General features: G+C 40.3%; 1 pseudogene; it reads right to left on the reverse strand.

Moving 5' to 3' along the window:
* Positions 1-5,330: 5,330 nt before the first annotated feature.
* Positions 5,331-5,970, reverse strand: LOC148036601 (uncharacterized; annotated as a pseudogene).
* Between the last annotated feature and the right edge of the window lie 6,858 nt (positions 5,971-12,828).

A 12,828-nucleotide genomic window follows, 5' to 3' on the forward strand; every position in this document is an offset into this window, starting at 1 on the left:
TATCACCCCCAAGAAGACAAGGCATTGGTCCCAAGTCAAACTCATCCCTAGGAACCTATTAGGCCTTCACAAGGAGATGATTATCTGCTCTTGGAATTTTTCTTTCCTTTATTTTCTTATTTTAGGGGTTAGAATCTCTTTTTACACACCTTTATATCTCATATATTTTAGATATATTCATTGATTCATCTCTTTTATTTGGCAAGCTTTCCTAAATTGCCTCACAACTAACAAGGATTCCTAGAAATTGCTACCTAGCAAGCTAGTCGAACAAGGTCACTAGGACTGCCCTAAAAATAGCTCTTAGAGTGCCAGAAAATTTAGAGGAGGTAGACAACTGCTCAAACCTCCCTAGACACACATAACCAAACCTTGGGACTTCATGCCTTGAATGCCACTTTCCAACAGAAGAAAAAAATTTTCAAATACATACATATACACATAAAGCATAAAGGGAAAAAAATTGTGAAGAAAGAGCATCACCTGAACTTGACGAAAAGAATCTTCTACACAACACAAGAGACTTTCTCCAAGTGCTCCATCAAATCTAGTTAGAGCAGTATTAAAACAAAAACCATTAAGTGCACCCACACCAAAAAAGATAGTGACCCTCTTGGCCTAATGAGATATGGTAGTTTATTGCAAAAGAAATTTCCCTCTTAGCGTAACAAAAATATGGCTATAAAGCACATCATTCAGCATCCTACCACTGAAAACAAAACCTTGGTCCCTACACAAACCATATTGAAGTACAAAGTACAAAACTAAACCATAGGGATGGGCTACTCAAGCTCTACACCAAATGCATCAAATTATTAGCGAAGGCTTCCGTTCTCATTGGTATGTCACAATAGTTAAATCTCTCTTGTACGTGATTGTGAACATGTAATTTTCTATCCAAACCCCTGACAACCTCGATGGTGGTATGTTATACCTTCAGCTCCCCGAAGTGTGAGAGTATATGATCAAAGCGATGTTCCGAGCATAGATAAGGACAATATGCAAATAGAGGGGTCGATATTGCAAGGGGTGGAGGCCACAGAAAGCTTGGAGCATGTAGAGGAGCCATCATCGGGTAACAATGATGAAAATAGAGGAGTCCAAGAATTCTTTGAGAATGTGGTGGACTCATCCTTTTGTGGTGACAAGTCTATCGACCTTCGAGTGTATGCGGAGTTGTGTTAGGAGATTGACATCGGACCATATGGTACTTTATACTTGGAGCATCCACCTACTCAATTCGTTGACAAATCGCTTATAAGGATAGATAAGATATGCACTTTAAGTAAGATCATTTTTTAAAGATTTATATTATTGTGCTTTGTATGATTTATATTGATTATGATAACATCATTTTTTGTCTATGCATGTGACCTTTTTGGATATTTAGATCATCAAGATGAGTCGAGGGATGAGCAATGAGGAGCTACATGAGATCTTCACGCATATGTCTCCAGATCAGATGGTGAGATTCAGAGATATGGCAGACCAGGAGCTGTCTCGGACACCGTGAGGCTGCTCTTGTGGGAGCTTTCGCTCAACTGCCAAGACCCTCGGACCGCTTATTGTTTCAAGCGTTCTAAGCCGAGCACTAATGGCTACCTCTCACATAGCCAACGCGCCATCCATATCTACGGGTGTAGTGAGCTTACCTCCATGCCGATCGAGTTACCTCCTCTCTCGCGCACTCCGATAGCTCCACGATCCAAGTGCAAGCTTCATCCTCAAGCTCCATGCTCCAAGCTCCATTTCCACGAGCAAGACAAGAGAAGAGAAGAGAAGAGAAGAAGAGAGGAGAAGATGGGGAGCTTCTTCTTCCCGGTCCCTCACCCTCACACACTCACTCCCTCACACTCTCACACTCCCTCTCTCAAGCACAAGCTCAAGCAAGCAAGAAGAAGAAGAAGAGGAGAGCCACTTTTGGCCACACACAAGAATGAGCTTCTCATTCACTTTTCAACTTTATATACAAAACCCTAAATCCCTTTTGGGTGGTCATCCCCTTTTTCCCTTTTTTACATGGACGGCCGTGGCCTAGGCCCTTTTTCCCATTGTCCTTCTATCTTCCTAGCTTCCTTTCCACCGCCTGTCTATATTTACAAATTTCATGGGTGAGAGCCCGGTGCTCCTTGAATTAAACCATGATGCGCTTGCGCTCTTTTACAAAATTATTGACTTGCGCTTTTCCTTGTGCGCCTTGTTCCCTTATTTAGGACTTTTCTCATTGTGCATCTTTATCTTCCGTTTCACTTTGCCTTGGCCTTTGTCTTTTGCTTTAGCTTTTCTAGATTTTCCACCTTGTTCGTCTTTTGGTTAACATTACCCCCTCCTAGATGAGTGCCAGTCCCATGGCACTCACCGTTGTAGGTAGCAGGCTTTAGCATGCACCGAAGACGTGGGTGGCAAGGATGTCTGTGGTTGCCATGGAGGAGTGTTTGTAGTGGTGGGGAGGAAGGTCGTTGGGGGCACGTTGGTGGCCTAGGTGGCTGGTGGTAGGGGTATTGGAGTTGGTGGTAGGGTTGTTCGTCATGGGGATTGCACTGATGGAGTATAAGTGGCGGTTTGTTGGGGATTCTACACATGACGATTCTTGGCGGGCTGGCAGGATGATAAAGGATAGGAATTCAGAGTTGAGTGTCGATGAAGAGCGAATGACACTTTCGTTGGAGTCTTCAATACCTGCAATTGAAAACCTCTCATAGGTGGTCTCTCCCTAGGGGTAGTGCTAGTCTTCTCTATCGTGCACAAGACATAGCTCAATTAGTTTGGGAGACAGGTCGAACTCTAAGCAAGCTGAGAGTATTGTCATGCACTGGAGGACCCAATCTGTGTATATACTTCGGTGCAGATATTATGTGAGTGCTCGTGCATACTTAGATATTACATAGTTAGAAGACCGCGTGCTGGTTTCTCGTAACAATGTGTGGATAAAGCAAAGTTGTCCATGTTGAGAAGAAGTACACATGAAGGTGTATGAGGCATCCTTTGCATTGTGACTGCACGACGTAGCATAATTGAACACAGGGACACCGCACTTTCGGTAGCTAGGAGCTATTGGACTTGCTTAATGAGGACGGTATACTTTTCATGGCCATTCGTGCGGTGCTTACCACAATTGATTGCAATGGTATTAAGGCAGAGTGCAAGAGGGAATCGTGCGAATGGGTTAGGGTGACATGTCTAACCATAGGCGAGGCAAGCTCCCTAGGTATGTCCTGCCCTTGATGTGCCTTGAACAATTCTGGGTAATGCTAAGGGGCTAGGGGACTAGGGACGGAGCCAGCCGACCAAGGTCACTGGACGTGCCTAATTTGAGGACCCCTAGGTGTTGTGCTGTGATCGTGGGTGCTTCATATCTTTTTTTTCCTTCTTTTTTTGTTTTTTTTTTTCCTTTTCCGTTTTCTTTGTCTTGTACTTTTTTTTTCTTTCTTTTTTCTCTTTTTTTTTTTGGACTTGCCTAAGTACAACCATTGCAATATGTTGAGGTTATCAGCCTTTCAATGGGTTGGAAAATGTCAAGCTTCGAAGGCTTAGGAAATGGATATTACAGTGATGATTGTGCCCTAGCCTCGTTGTTAGAGAAGCAGCCGTCTTCCGGTTAACAACTCTATTAGATCTACTTCGACACGCTCTGATGCTTCAATTTCTAGTAGACGAGGTCAACGCTCCAGACTTGGTCCAGACAGAGGGAGTGGTTTAAGGGGATGCTACAGAGATTCAGATGCAGTGACCCCATGGTCGGCTCAGGATACAGATGCTACTCCTTGCTCTCGTGGCAGTTCGAGAGAGCATGGCTCAGGTGGTTGCTATGGAGGTAGGGATGCAATGTCTTTGTCTCGTCGTTCTACTAGAGTTGCATAACCTCCGGGATTTGTCACACCTGTGGGGACTACTCTAGTCACTCCGACTTTTTCTCAGCTGTCCGTAGGTGGCACCCCTATGGGTGCTACTTCGATAGATAATACCCTGGGAGGTACACCAAATGTGCAGGGGTCTCCTGGATATGCCTAGGAGCATGGTCACAAGTGGGAGAGGACCCATCTTAGGCATACCCCAAAGGGGTATGCCTACCTTGTAGATGATAGGTCAGAGCCATCGTCATGAATGATGAGGGGAGGAGGGCGATGGCTCGCATGAGAGAGTTGTGCCAACAAGTTTTTCGACACAACGTCTTGGATCATTGGAAGAAGATACCGGAGGGGAGCAAGGACTACATAGTAGCATCCTTGCATGAGGAGTTTCCAGTACCAGCCGCAACAGATAGGTTTTCTATGAGCTGGATGATGGAGTGCATGCATGCATACATGTCACATAGACGATCGGATGCACGCAAGGCACTCAAGAGTGGGGCTTCAAAGCCTGAGTGGTTAGACGCGGACGACTGGCACCAACTCAGGGAGGAGGCGACAGATTCTCCAAGACGTTGGAGATAGTAGCGCGAGGCGTTGAGGGCACGACTAGAGGCCGGAGTGGTCCATCAACTTGGGAGTGGCGACCACATGACATATCTGGAGGACATTGTAATTTTTTCTTTTGTTTTGCTTGCTTAGTTTTTGCAATATCCTTTGTACTGACAATCGTGTTTCTAACAGTTGTATTTTGTTTTCTTTGCAGCACTCCATTACAAATCGCGATCCCACCAGCCTTGAGACTCGATATGCAGAGAGGCACGGTCTCACTGCATTGATCGACTGATTTTTTGGATGCGGCAGCCCTATAAGTCACTCATCTTTCTTTTTTGTAGTTACTATGTTTAATTAGAATGCATTATTGTATGGTGGACTGATGTGTAGTTGTTTCTTTTTTTGCAGAGTTTGTCGATGCTCCTTCGTGGCAGGATGAGGTTTCGAATGGCAAGGATCTATAGCTTGCCACCCTTGGATCCCTAGAGCTCACATACCCTTATTTTTTGGTCACGTGATTTGTGTAGACATTTTCTATGTAGTAGTAGTATCTTGCCATGATTGTATCAGTCGCTTTCATTATGCGATTATGTATTTATTTCATGTATCAATGTTATGATTTAAGTACACTTTGCCTTTATTTACACGAGCATTGTACACATTACTGAAACTATTTTGTACGGCCCAAATAAAGCACATAGTGCTATATGTGGCAGGGCAGCTTGCTACCCTAGCACAAATTTTTTTTCTCCCTGTTACCGTCGTTATTAGTTTTGCAAATTTACTGCATGCATCGCTATTAGTATCGGTATCTGTATGGCTATCCCTAGATGTCTTCTTTTTACTCAATAAATAAACTGCACATTAAAAAAAAAAACACTATGTAGAACAGATATCTATTCGTTGCTGTAGATTAATATTATTAGTTCAAAAACTTGAACTTTTGAAGTCTTTTGAAAGTAACTTCTCTTCCCAATCGGCTTCTACTTGCATGCAGTGTTTGTCATAGAGGTGGGTGTACAAGCATGCTACTACTTCTGGATCCAATCTGTATAAATTCATCTTCCATTGGGCTTGGCACTTCACTTTTAAGCAACCATGATATGAACAAGAGCCAAAACCATGGAATAGAGAAGGAGAGAGAGGATTTCCCAAGCGTGTTTCATATGCACAGCCCCTATAGAGTGGGATAGGATATGGTCGTGGAATACACAAGCTTTTACCAAAAGCACGATGGCAGAGAGCACTCCACAAATGGAAGTAGTATCCAAGTAAGGTCTACAGGTCAGGCTTGGTATCCCACATATTGAAAACAAAAAATGGCCAATAATCTGATAAGAGATAAAAGAGGAATATCGACAAGCCAAGATTGGAAACTATAAGTGGACCAGTCATAATTAAGCCTGAAGTATGAACTACAACATGGGAATGTTGAAAGTAATAAGCACGGAGCTATGACATCTATCACAAACACCAAAAGGGGAGTTGATAATAGTAGCAATGATGCTATGAATATCAACATGAAAAATAGAGTCTTGAAAGGTCTCCTAATAGCCTCTGCACCCATGCCAAGCAGCTAAGACTGTTCAAAGGATAGCTACTTCTTGATGTGGTGCATGCTTTGAAAAGCTCCATGCCATGTAGTGTGCATGATGTAGAGCCATAGCTAGTTGCTTGAAGCAATTGACCTGTGACAATATTGACTGAGAACCATGGTGCATGTTATCTTGTACATTCGGCATGGATGAAACAGTTGCTATAGGATTGTTGTTCCTTGATGATGACATTACAAACATGTAGTTTGATGATGGCATTGCAGACATATACTCTGATGCTAACATTGCAGATAGATACTTTGATGGTGAAACTAATGAGGGCATTGCAATAATACTTGATTGAGATTCTGAAAATAGAGTTTGTGTTGCTGGGATAGGTGTTTGTAAGCTAAATAAGTGTTAGAAGGCTTTCTCATTTTTTGTATCATTAGACATGCTTGAATCAATGGTTCAAATGTGGCAGAAGTAACTAGCAATCATTCATCTCCATGACATGTTCATATCCTTGTATGAAAGTTTAGTTATTGTGATAAGATTGTTGGAATGCAATCCATTGATTAAATAGAGCACCATTGGCAAAATGATATGTGATAGTAGTACCTGAGACTTCAAATGAAAATTCAACATGGTCAAGAGAATAAATTTTAGTTGATTCAAAGGAGCCTCATAAAGTTTAGTGAGTTTTTGAAGAGACAATTGAGAAATATTTATGCTTAGCCAAGCACTTTCTCTAACAGCAGCAGCACATTGAGGATTACAGTGGATTGGCTTGTTAACTTTGTCATAATCCTAAGCATTCTCAATTTCAGTGTAACATTTGAAGCAAAGCTAATAGTCATGCCATTTTTGAAGAAATTGGAACACTATCAAGTGATATAATTATGGACTGACTAAGGTACAATTGGTTGATATTTACTAGGACAACAAGGTACAACTTTTCTGTGGACATCACTCAAGATATCTACTAGGTCACTAGTGGCGACAGTTACTCTTGATTAGAATTGCAAGCAACAATGGTAGGGAAACTTTATCAACAACCGTGGTTTATGATGCAATAGATGTCTCAGCAGGAGCATTACTCACATGGTTTTGATCCCTATCATGTACCACAAGGAAATATTGACTCTAAAGTGTCTTATAGGATGCAAATGACATCCAATAGCAATATTATGAGCATCATAAGAGCATTGAAATCCAGCAAGTTAGTTGCTCATATTCTTGACATGATTGATGTATTAGCATATGCATTTATGGAGTTTGATGCAACCATGATGGCAGCTGAAGTGATAGATGCCATTTGGATAGAATGAGCACTTGTCAAACATTTAACATCTCATGTGGATCAATTGGTATAGCCATGCATCTTGGAAGCTCTCGTCAATCTTTAGGGTAATGTTGTTTTGCAGGAGGGTTTAGTGCATGTATATGACAAGTATATGCTGGTTGTATTGATTTCCATGGCTGATGCAGTAGTTTAGCAAGACTTATTGCAATCATTGTTAAATATGTATAGCAATGAGTATAGATGTTGAAGACCATGACCATGGGCTTCTATTTGATTCAATTTCTTATGCTTTTGTGGATTCAATCGTACATGTATATTATCTCATGACTGATGATATCTCTGATTTGGTGTTCATGATGCATTGATGGGATATTACATTTTCTTTTGACCCAGAAGGTTAAAGGTTGAACTCATCTCTCTGCATGGACAAGCATCACTTTGGAAATTATGTCCTTACTTTCAAGAATTTTGAGACAATATCATATTAACTAGTGGGCTTGGTTTCGCTACACAATAGATCTATGTTTTGGACCAAATTTAATGTTGAATTAATGTCATAGATGCATGAGTCATATGGAATAAAAGTACTTAAAGAGAGCTTCGTTTGGAGCTATAGCATGTCTAATTTGGATCAGCCAGTGCCAAGTCATTATAGATTTAGTATAGCAAGGTTTGCAATGGACAACACAAAGTCTCCATCTAGAAGGAGCTCTTAATGGCAACATTTTGGTCCAAGATTTCATTTTCATATTTCCCAATGGTTGTCAGTGATTTGTACTTGATCCTCAACCCTCCAATTGTACTTATTTTGTAAATCCTTGAAGATTAGGCCATTTTATTTTAGTCCATGTAGAGTACCCTGCCCCTTTCCACCACTTGGCAATTTGTAATAAGTCCTATTTTATTTTTGAGAATAAAAACTTTTGAGTAGGGATGGAATGTAAAGAACTGAATTAGGGGCATATAAAAGGGCAAAGGACTGTACATGAAATCATTTTTTTCACAATAATACATATTGGTCCTTCTTCTCTCTCTAGCTTCTCCTGTCCTTTCATGGCTTCCAGCCATCTCTCTTCTTCTTTCCAGTCTTTTTCTCTTCATTTCTAATATTTTCTCTCCTCATCACTCTCTTTCTCTCACTTCTGCACTTCTTCTTCTTTCTGTTTTGCATTTTCTCTCTCCTCTTTCTCTCTCTCTCTAGTCACTTCTTGACAATCTACCTATCATAGAGAAAGCTTTGCCTAAACCCCACAAACTAAGAGGATTTCACTATAACTCAAAATTTAGGTTATCCAAAGCTAGGAAAGGTTGAAATGTTGTCTATCCTAGCATGTCATCTTAGAGCCCATTAGTGCCATTTTAGGGTGCCAAAGTTGTGGCAATACCTTATGGGTAGAGGGGTCGATGTGCATCACTCCCCCTAGTTTCTCACTCTCTTTGAATAAAATGTTGAAATGTTTTGCGTTAGCTTGAGAAGATGATAGCAATGTTGTCACATTTAAAGCTAATGCTACATGGCTAAAAAGAGACTAAAATATTTTATGTTAGGTCCCTATTTTCAGGTCAATCCTTGTGGGGTTGAGGTGGAGCTTCCCTTACAAGGTAGAATCAATTAGTTTGAGGTCATCAATGTTTTGTTATTTTAAGGAATTTTGGATGGTAGTGATCTTGATTACTTCTTGATGGGCCACAAGAAAAACGTGCAATCGATATCTATTAGATAGGTACATTACACTTATACCGACTAGTGCACCATATTCTTTTGTTTATACATCCAAGTTCATATCTATATTCTTCTCAAAGCTTGACTATGATGTATATGTCTTGGTTGATTTGATGTGTTCCATTGATTTAATTTAAATATCATGCATTATCTTCGAATAATTCATGTGCTATGTCAAATTTCTATAAGCTTTATATGTTATTTCCTAGGCATATCTCGACAATAGTGTCTTAAATCCTCTACTCATTGTGTACAAATTTCAATACAAATTATGTACTATACTAGTTTCTTGTTAATTTTGTATATAAGATACCAACAACTTGGTGTATTTTTCATTAAGTTTGCTAGTGTATTTGGATATGTTTCACTTGATCTCGATCCATTGCTTCAAGTGGCATATTTGTACAATGAGTTGGTAGTTACTATATAACTTGATACAATCTATTTCTCCATGATTATCTTAACATAATCATTATGTTATTTCCTTGAAATATTTTAGAGGTGACTTTATTTATACTTGTTATTTTGAGGGATTATGAAGATTGTAGCAAGAAGAGAAAAAGATCAAGGGAGTTTACAAAGTCTACAAGTTAAAGAAGTAATAGTAGATAATTGAAGCTTGCACATTAGGTTAACGATATGAATATTCTATGAATCACACACAAATAGAGTCTATGAATGGCACAAGACTTCATATTTTACATTACTCTAAATTCCTTATATTTAGAGATCCTCAATATCTATTATACTCCATTAATTTCTATGAATTACTAAATGAGATGAAATCACAATATACAAGGTATTGAGTCAATAGCTTTTCTAAATAAAAATTGGGAAAACATAGTATCTTTTTGAAAACTAGACCTTTTTGTAGCGATACTATTTACAAAAATATAAGAAACTTGAAAATTTTGCAAACATCTTTTTAGAAAACTCTAACTTGCTTTTCTAGAACCTTCTAAGAAAATATAAAGGAATATCCTTAAAAGAAACATGCAACTTACCAAAAGATTTGCAACTCTATTTTGAGTCAAGATGCAATTTCTAGTACAAAGGAATTAACTACATATTTATCACGTGCAAAATCACATTGTCCTTACTACGTGAAGTGTACTATCCAATCTATACAAAGTGCCTAATATTACTTTCATGTACAAGTCTATCTGCCACAAATATTATTGTTCTCTTCACTCGAATATGTTTTCTTTGTTTGAATCAATACTTAAGTGTAACTTAAATATGGTTTAACAACAATCCTAGAAGATTAGTCAAATGCCTTTCATATGTATATCCTCCAACAATATAGGTAAACAAGATGATTTATTAGGAAAAAGGAGTGGTTTGATACTTGCTCTTTAAACTATTGTAAACTATAACTTTAACTTATTAAATGGAACTACAATTTAAACATACACTACAAGATATAGGCCTTATACCGACGTTAAAAGGGACGAAAATGTTAATAAAGAAATTTGCCCCCGTCATTGCAAAAAGCGTTGTTATTTGCGACACTGATATCAACGCAAATAACGATGCTGATAATGACGCTTTGCAACGCATTTTGCGACGCTAATAGCAATGCGTGCAGTAAATTTACGACGCTAATAGTGACGGTAACAGGGAAAAAATTTTTTGTGGTAGGGCAACAAGCTATCCTGCCACATATAGCACTATGTGCTTTATTTGGGCCATGCAAAATAGTTTCAGAAATGTGTACAATGCTCATGTAAATAAAGACAAAGTGTACTTAAATCATAACACTGATACTTGAAATAAATACATGATTGCATAATGAAAGCGACTGGTACAATCATGGCAAGATACTACTACTACATAGAAAATGTCTATACAGATCATGTGTGACCAAAAAAGAAGGGTGTGTGAGCTCTAGGGATCCAAGGGCAATCTATAGATCATCGCCATCCGAAACCTCGTCCCGTCGCAAAGGAGCATCGAACGGACTCTGTAAGAAAAAAAACAACTACACATCAGTCCACCATAGAATAATGCATTCTAATTAAACATGGTAACCACGGACAAGAAAGATGAGTGACTTATAGGGCCGCCGCATCCATAAAATCAATCGATCAATGCAGTGAGACCGTGCCTCTCTGCATATTGAGTCTCAAGGCCGGTGGGATCACGATTTGTAATGGAGTGTTGCAAAGAAAACAAAATACAACTGTTAGAAACACGATTGTCAGTACAAAGGATATTGCAAAAAAAAAAGCAAGAAAAACAAAAGAAAAACTTACAAAGTCCTCTAGATATGTCATGTGGCCACCACTCCCAAGATGATGGACCACTCCGGCCTCTAGTCATGCCCTCACCGCCTCGCACTGCTGTCTCCAATGTCCTAGAGAATCTATAGCCTCCTCCCTGAGTCGGTGCTAGTCGTGGGCGTCTAGCCACTCGGGCATTGCAGCCTCACTCTTGAGTGCCTTGCATGCGTCCGATCATCTATGTGACATATATGCATGCATGCACTCCATCATCCATCCCGTGGAAAACCTATCTATTGCGGCTAGTACCGGAAACTCCTCATGCAAGGATGCTACTATGTAGTCCTTTCTCCCCTCCAGTATGTTCTTCCAATGATCCAAGACGTTGTGCCGAAAAACTTGTTGGCACAACTCTCTCATACAAGCCATCACCCTCCTCCCCTAATCATTCATGATAATGGCTCCTGACCTATCATCTACAAGGTAGGCATACCCCTCTAGGGTATGCCTAAGATGGGTTCTCTCCCACCCACGACCACGCTCCTGGGCATATCCAAGAGACCCCTGTACATCTGGTGTACCGACCGGGGTAGTATCTATAGGAGTAGCACCCATAGGGGTGCCACCTACGGATGGCTGAGCAAAAGCCGGAGTGAGTGGAGTAGACGTCCCCACAGATTTGACAAATCCCGAAGATGACACAACTCCAGTAGAACTACGAGACGGAGACATCGTGTCCATGCCACCACAGCAGCCATGTGAGCCACACTCTTTGAAATCGCCACGAGAGCAAGGAGTAACACCTATATCCCGAGCCGACCATGGGCTCATTGCATCCAGATCTGTACGGCATCCCCCTGAACCACTCCCTCCGTCTGGCCCAAGTTTGGAATGTTGACCTCATCTACTCGAAACTGAAGCATAAGATTGGGCTGAAGTAGATCTAATAGAGCGGCCTAACAGTGTCCGAGACAGCTCCTGGTCTGCCATGTCTCTGAATCTTACCATCTGATATGAAGACATGCATGTGAAGATCTCCTGCAGCTCCTCATCACTCATCCCTCGACTTATATTGATGATCTAAATATCCACAAAGGTCACCTGCACATACAAAAAATGATGTTAGCAATAATCAATTTAAATCATACAAAGCACGGTAATATAAATCTTTAAAAAATGATCTTACTTAAAGTGCATATCTTATGTACTCTTATAAGTGATTCGTCAACGAATTGAGTAGGTGGATGCTCCAAGTATGAAGTATCCTATGGTCCCATGCCAATCTCCTGACACAACTCCACATACACTGGGAGGTCGATAGACATGTCACCACAAAAGGATGAGTCCACCTCGTTCTCAATGGACTCTTGTATTTCCATCATTGTTACCTGATGTTGGCTCCTCTACATGCTCCAAGCTTTTGGTGACCACCCCTTGCAATATCGACCCCTCTATTTGCATATTGTCCTCATATATACTCGGAACATCACTTTGATCATATACTCTCGTACTTCGGGGAGTAGAAGGTATAACATACCACCATTGAGGTTGTCGGGGTTTTGGATAGAAGATTACATGTTCACAATCACGTACAAGAGAGATTTAACTATTGTGACATGTACCATGTCGTAATACAATT

The sequence above is a fragment of the Lygodium microphyllum genome, chromosome 5, assembly GCF_053477565.2.
Source record: "Lygodium microphyllum isolate KBCC chromosome 5, Lygodium_microphyllum_v1.1.10, whole genome shotgun sequence".
In the NCBI taxonomy this organism is placed as follows: domain Eukaryota; kingdom Viridiplantae; phylum Streptophyta; class Polypodiopsida; order Schizaeales; family Lygodiaceae; genus Lygodium; species Lygodium microphyllum.